Below are 8,491 nucleotides of genomic sequence, written 5' to 3' on the forward strand. Positions count from 1 at the left end.
TTGGTCGGCTGATACTTCTTCTACCAATTGGTGATTTATTTTTTGTTATTTTGACCACACGTGTCCCTCTATTCTGCTATGTGGTTGTTCTTTTTTCTTCTATTTAATGCCCATTTGTTTATACATTGTATGTTACATTTTATTTTAATGTTTTGTTCCTTTTTCGATCTCTCAGCATATTTCCTGTAATTCTTCTCAGTACATTCATCTCTAGTAGTCTCTTTTCCAGTACTCTTTGTGTTGTGGCTTTATCGGGTCTTGTTTCTGATGCAATATGTCATTATTGGTTGTACACTGGCTTTATAAATTATTGACTTCATCGCAGTGTTAATATGTCGGTTTCGTCATATAGTGTTATTAAGACACCCTACCAGTCTAGATTAATTTTGTACTTAATTTCTCACTTTTTTGTTCAGGTCTCAGTAGCTGGACAATGTAGTTCCAAGGTTTTTTTTATTTCCAGTACTTGTTTAATACTGATTGTTTTTTTACTGATATATTGTTTTAGTTTTCATCATTTTAGTTTTCTCAGAAAACTAAAACGATAGTAATCAGTAAAGAACCAATCAGATGTTAAATAGAAATTGATAGTATCAGTATTGAAGTAAAATACCTTGGAATTACATTGTCAAGTCACGGAGACCTGGACAAAAAAGTGATAAATCAAGTGCAAAACACCCCAGGCAACCAAATAACGTTTAGAAAACGTTGAAAAAACGTCATAATTATCACCAAACGCCGTCAGTTTATCACGTTTTTTCGACGTCGAACATCACGTAAATATGTCCCACCATAAGTCACGTCATTTTTATCACGTTTTAAATACGTGATATGAAAAACGTCGTTTTTACGTCGATTTTGCGTCGTTTTTTAGATTTAATTTTCATATTATGGTTTTAGAAATACACAATAATTGAATGGGTCCACGGTCCACCACATGGTTTGTTTTTGAGAAGTCAAAGAAAAAGTTTTATATTGTGATAATGGTGAGTTTATACATTTTAAAGGTGAGTAATACAATTTGTATTTTGTATTTAAAAACTGTCTTAAAATGTATAAACTCACCATCATCACAATATTAAAACTTTTTCTTTGACTTCTCAAAAACAAACCATGTGGCGCTTACAACGTTATTCGGCGGGCCCATTCAATTATTCGTATGGGCATTGTTAGTATTGCAATTTTTCCATTTAAGTTAAACCAAATGGAAGGCTTGTTAAAGTGCATAGAATTACAATATCCTCAATGCAACATATATAACATACATAGAATTTTCACTTTTTATATTATAAGTATTTACTCTGTGTCAAAAGTGAAACAACATATAAACTAATAAATCATTTATTAACAAATTAAACATTTAAGTCACAATGTAATAACAAACTTAAGATTAAACCATTTAAGTTATATATATATATATATATATATATATATATATATATATATATATATATATATATATATACACAAATGGAAAGGATTAATGGGTAAGCAGCTGAAATAACGGAGCCAAGAGTACTCTTTTTTCAATATCAAATATATTTCGGTATTGCCTTTATACCATCATCAGTGATTGCTACAAATGTGTTATAAGTGAGTTGCTTTGTGAAATAATTAAAAATGTTATTAAACTTACAAAGTTGAGATTGCGGCTCTATGGTTAAAATTTTTTGTAAAAAATCTTCCAAAAGGGGAAACATCAAACATGTTAAAATTGTAAAAACACAAGAAAAAACAAAACATTTAAATGAAAAAAACTGTAACAATGCACATTTAAAAAAATAAATTAAGTTTTAAAATCTTTTTTGAATCTTAAGAAACCAAAATATCAGGTAGGTACAACCAGTACTTTTTTTGTACAAAAAAAAAAAAAAACTTGAAATTAAAATGAATTAGCGGTAATCCTAAATGTTATGTTCTATGTTCTATGGTAGAAACAAATGATAGCTGACAATGACATAATGAAATTTTGTTTTGTGGTTTTATTCACCCTAACCTAACCTTACTTTTTTTCCACTTAAAAAAACATAATTCTCAAATGCAGATATTCGAGATGGAAAGAAATACGAAAAAACCTACAGCCTACAGCTTATATGCTTTTGGTTTATTCATATTCATCAGAAACCATGGTGTTACGATGTAGTTTGTTTGTATTGAATTCTTTATCTAAGTGAAGTAAGTGTGAGTAAATCTCACTTAAATGGCTGATGTCTGATTTTTTGTTTATAGTTAAATCAGTCTCAGAAATAAAAGCCATTTCAAGAAACAACCTTTTAAAATAATTGTTTTCCACTGCTAGAACTTTAGCATCTGTATAGTTCATTTGGTGATCATTTTCATGGACATGCATGGATAAACTACATCTGTCTGGATATCTTCTGGCATCACTTCTGTGCGACGTGATACGATCTTTCAATCGTCTCGAAGAATGGCCTATGTACTGCAGATTGCAATTTGTGCATGGTATACTATACACTATATTTGACATATTGTCTTTCAAAGTTTTGTCTTTAAGTTTTGAGAAAACTGACTTCAAAACTTAAAGACAAAACTTTGAAAGACAATATGTCAAATATAGTGTATAGTATACCATGCACAAATTGCAATCTGCAGTACATAGGCCATTCTTCGAGACGATTGAAAGATCGTATCACGTCGCACAGAAGTGATGCCAGAAGATATCCAGACAGATGTAGTTTATCCATGCATGTCCATGAAAATGATCACCAAATGAACTATACAGATGCTAAAGTTCTAGCAGTGGAAAACAATTATTTTAAAAGGTTGTTTCTTGAAATGGCTTTTATTTCTGAGACTGATTTAACTATAAACAAAAAATCAGACATCAGCCATTTAAGTGAGATTTACTCACACTTACTTCACTTAGATAAAGAATTCAATACAAACAAACTACATCGTAACACCATGGTTTCTGATGAATATGAATAAACCAAAAGCATATAAGCTGTAGGCTGTAGGTTTTTTCGTATTTCTTTCCATCTCGAATATCTGCATTTGAGAATTATGTTTTTTTAAGTGGAAAAAAAGTAAGGTTAGGTTAGGGTGAATAAAACCACAAAACAAAATTTCATTATGTCATTGTCAGCTATCATTTGTTTCTACCATAGAACATAGAACATAACATTTAGGATTACCGCTAATTCATTTTAATTTCAAGTTTTTTTTTTTTTGTACAAAAAAAGTACTGGTTGTACCTACCTGATATTTTGGTTTCTTAAGATTCAAAAAAGATTTTAAAACTTAATTTATTTTTTTAAATGTGCATTGTTACAGTTTTTTTCATTTAAATGTTTTGTTTTTTCTTGTGTTTTTACAATTTTAACATGTTTGATGTTTCCCCTTTTGGAAGATTTTTTACAAAAAATTTTAACCATAGAGCCGCAATCTCAACTTTGTAAGTTTAATAACATTTTTAATTGTTTCACAAAGCAACTCACTTATAACACATTTGTAGCAATCACTGATGATGGTATAAAGGCAATACCGAAATATATTTGATATTGAAAAAAGAGTACTCTTGGCTCCGTTATTTCAGCTGCTTACCCATTAATCCTTTCCATTTGTGTTTAATATTGTTCAGCTGTGATCAAAATTGGATTTATATATATATATATATATATATATATATATTATATATATATATATATATATATATATATATATATATATATATATATTTTTAGCATCTTATGACGTCCCCCCATGTTAAACCGTAGTCTCTCGTGGCTTCCAGGTCTTCGTGAACTCCGATATACGGTTGCCACGAGGACTTTCCCTAAAATGTATCGCAAATGAAAGGTACCACTTCCTACAATGCTTACACAAAATATTGGCCGGACGTCCTCAGTCACGTTATCTGTATAATAATATACACATTACTTGGAGCAATTGCCGTCAGGCGCGCCATGTTCGCTTGCTGTATATCTAAAATCACTTTAACGGTTTTGATGGCATCCAAATATATATTTATTCAGTTTGCGGTTGTAGTGGTCTCCGTATATTTGAGTTTATGTCCTCATGGCTTCCACTGCGCTGTTGTCACCTCAAATGTTGGAATTTAGACTTCGGATATTTTTATAATTGATTATTGTAGTATGTTGAAAAAAATATTGTTGTGATATATTAATGATATTTTTTTGTATAATTAACAATGTATTTTTTTTTCACTGCAAAAATAAAAAATTAAAAAGTATGTTCATTAAAATTGATGAATTTATCATAACCAGTTGCCGAATCTGCTGGTCTAATTGCTCAATTGTAACATATTATAGAAGTGTTAAAATTGAATTCTTAATTTTTTATTACAAAACTTTTACCTCGACAGCGTAGGGTACAAGAGGACGGCTTAAGTAAAGTAAGTACAAAATTTTTAATAATATAATTTGTTCAACTAATAGGTGCAAAGGTGTCTGGAAAATAATAAAAATGTTTAAAACATTGCTTACTTATTTCATACACTCAATGTATTTTTTTATGTAAGGATATAGAAAATAATATTTTGAAAATTATTTAAAATATAGTAGTAAGTCTTAAATTTCACATTACATAAAGTAGTTAAGTCTGCTAGTCTACAAAATTAAAAACAAATAGAATACATACTTAAAAAAATTAAAGCACTCATGCCATACCAAACGAACTACATTCTTACATATTTTAAAAAGAAAAATCTTTAATTTTGCCCAACCCGACTAAACTATCGGCAGGTAAAAAGTCTGCAGTATGCGGGGGCCCTACTGTTGAAATAGATTAGAAAATTAAAATAAACTTATCTACCATTATGAAATTCTAATTTGACACAAAAAACTGTATCCTGGATTAAGAACATGTGTGTAGAATACTCTCGTGAATTAAGAAGCGTTCCTACTGTAGGGTGACCATATCATAAATTTGAAAAAAACGGGACACATCCAAGCAGCAGTAGCGCACCTATAATTTTTCTCTGGGGGGAAGGGGGTTGGCTTGGGCGTCGAAATTTTTTTCTATATTTTGTGAAAGACAAGTTACATTTTCCTGCTATTATTTATATATTTTTCATATGCCCTGGGGGAAAGGGGGTTTAACTCCCAAACCCCCCCCGGGTGCGCTACTGCCAAGAAGGGTTTGGAGCGATAATACACAAACAGGGATTGAAACACCGTCTTTTAGCTAATTTGAAACCTATAAATCCTTTTCAATTTTAAATGTGTAATTTACGTACGATCAAGACTGCGAAACGCAGAAAACTAAAAAACTACGCTAGAATGACGTGGATAAACAACCAATATGTCAAAACAAAACAGGGAAGAATAAAAAATAGCGAGAAACACAGCAAACTCAACAAATAAAAAGAAGAAAAATGACGGGTTTCGCTGGAGGACATTAAAAAAGACAGAAAACCATCAAATATAACAATTTACAAAAAAGTCAGATAAAAAAATACGTCCAGCATTAAAACAAGAGTACTAAAAAACTAAAAAAAAAAGAGAAACCCTCTTTGAAGACAAACAGATCAGCTGAATATGAGAAGAATATTACGAAAAAATGCTATTCGGTATGAAGGAAACAGATGAAGAAGAACAAGATAACAACGAAGTAGAAATTTTCACAGAAGAAAACGTACAAAAACAAATATTAAAAACATAGAAAACGGAAAAGCAGCAGAAGAAAATGAAATAACAGTGGAAAAAAATACAGAGGAAGAGAATTACATAAGGAAATAAACCAGCTAATACAACAAAAAATATGAACAAAACAGACTACCAGCCGATTGGAACGCAGATATTATAGTAGGTACCTATATACAGTAAAACCCCGCAAATCCTAACTAATTGGGGGGACAGCCTGTTCGGATTCCGAAAAGGTAGGATTATCCGAAAGTTAGCCTAACTAATAATTGAAAGTTTACTTTGTCGTTGATTTTGAATCGCTGTGCCTGTCTCTCTCCCTCTTCCACCCATCTCAGATTGATGTCACTGATGCAGAGCCAGTGTCATCATTTGTGCTTAGTCGTTAACTCCATGGCTTGATTTCTAATTTGAATAAGCTCCATTTTTCCCCGTTCCCCTATACAAGATGGATCAGAAAACTAAGAAGAAAGTGTAATTACAGAATGGATTGAAGCTGACGACAAAGGGAGCGAAGAATTTACGGATGAATACATTGTAGACTTGGTTCAACCTCAAGGCAACCCTAATGACTAATGAAGATGAAGAAAGCGAGGAAGAAGTTTCCCTGTCATATTGAGTGTCACACGCAGATGCCACTAAAGCTCTGGGTGTGGCTCTACGTTACGTGGAGCATAACTCTGCTGCATTACCAGTAGATGCAATGTTTATGTGTAAATAGAATTAGAATTAAACAATGGTTTCGAATTCACCTGTATAAGTTGCAAGTTGGGAGGGTCAGGTAGTAAAAAAGTTACGAATTGGCCGGTGTACATTTTGATTTGAAAAAGTTTGTCATTAAGAGTTACGAGTTGGCGCGTGTCCATTGGAAGAAGGAGAATGTCACGGTTAAAGAATTTAAGGGACTGGTTTAGATGCAGTTCTATAGAACTCTTTAGAGCAGAGGTGGATAGATTAAAGATAGTGATGATGATATCCAACCTCCGATTAGGAGACGGCACTTGAAGAAGAAGAAGATATTAGATTTTACTGATTATGCCGCCCCCTTGTGATGCCGCCTGATGCGGCTGCCTCACCGCATCATAGAACGGCACGGCCCTGAAAATTACAGTCTTTTCGTTTAAGTCGCTACAGGTAAAAATAAGTAATTAAATATCTTATATCAGATAGAGTATTCATTTTTAGTAGATGAACAAAGGTTTAAAATGGCAGTTTTTGAATTTTGGTACGATTATTTGTTGCTTCGGAAGTTGCAAAAATAAACTTTTGCAAAAATAAACTTAAGACTGATATTACATGAAAAATTGGGTCAAACAGTCCATGTTCAGTCCAGATATAACAAAAAATTTCAAGGTGATTCGTCAATTAGTTTACATTTTATTCAATTTGTTTAATAAAAAATCCTTTTCTTTGCAATGATAAAGCATGCTTTTCTTCATAAAATAATAATGATACAGCAATTTTGTGGAAACTACATGAAAGAAGAATACTTATGTTTTCAAAGTTTTTAAAAAAATAATAAAAACTCATTTTTATCATTCCGAAAATATTTTAGTAGAGTCATTTTTGGCTTATAAACAATTTGAATAACTTTGTTAGTATTGACTGCAAACTAAATTAATCGACTAAGGGATGGAAAAAACCTACCGGTTATAACCTAAACCCAGTTTTTTTAATTCGAAACAACCGGTTTTACCGGTTGTTTTTTTGTCCCGGTTATAACCGGTTTTTTTCTTTTTAAAGTAATAACCATTGAAAAACCGAGTAAGTTGCCTGTGGAAAAAAATTAATTTAGAGAAAAATGAAGAAATTTCTATATATTTTCGATCTTAATCATATAATATTATAAATAATAAATGCGAAGTAATTAACCCAAACAACCATAATTCAACTTTTATTTACTAATAGAGAACTGGACGAAAGTGTCACATCAGCTTTTATGAAACAATTTTGAGAATAGTTATTTAGATTAATAAATATTTCAAAGACTGGTGAAATGGTGCATGTGATGATAATATTTACATAAAAGTATGTGATCTGCTTGAAATCGATATTCCAACCATCATCAGCTAAAAAATTGTTTATACTTGAGTACTTGAGACTTGAGATTCTTGTATAATGTGAATACCGAAATACGATTAGGAATCTCCATTATGTAATTTTTAAACAATAAATATTTCTTACGAAATAAATGGTAGGTATTATACAAACGTATTAAAAAATATTACCTACTGAAATTTTTTGATGGCAATAGAGAAGTAAATACTGAATTGGTTTATCGAATTTATTTTGTAAAATACCTATAAGTCATTTGGACATTTTTTAAAACTTGATAGATCCAAGGGACATTTTGATAGATCGATAGGATCATCACTTTTGGGAATATCCCAATTATTGACAACGCAATATACCCCGACGCCGTCTACAACGAGCGACGAATCAGAGATTGGGGTACTCTGGCCTATTTTTAGGGTAACTTGAAAGCGCCTGGGAAAATTTTTATAGGTTGAATTGGTTGGGGAATTTTTCGGGAGGAAAATTGAGCAAACTAAAGTGCAATATAAATGTAACATTATAACTTATTGAGTATTTGCTTTTGATTAAAAAAAACCGAAAACCTGTTTTTGGAACAACCGATTTTTTGACCGGTTATAACCGCCAGGTTAAACCGTAAGTTAAAAAAACCGGTATAACCAAAAACCGGTTTTTTGTTCAACAAGCGCCATCCCTAGACTTTAGGATTTAAAAAGCTGGTACTTTTACATTATTATTATATTATCGGTTTATAACGTTCTTCGTCTTCCGATACCCGTTGGCCATTCCTCTCTGTCTGTACATTGATCTACTTGCAGACTTCTTTCATCCAT

The sequence above is a fragment of the Diabrotica virgifera genome, chromosome 4 (genome assembly GCF_917563875.1).
Source record: "Diabrotica virgifera virgifera chromosome 4, PGI_DIABVI_V3a".
Taxonomy (NCBI): Eukaryota; Metazoa; Arthropoda; class Insecta; order Coleoptera; family Chrysomelidae; genus Diabrotica; species Diabrotica virgifera.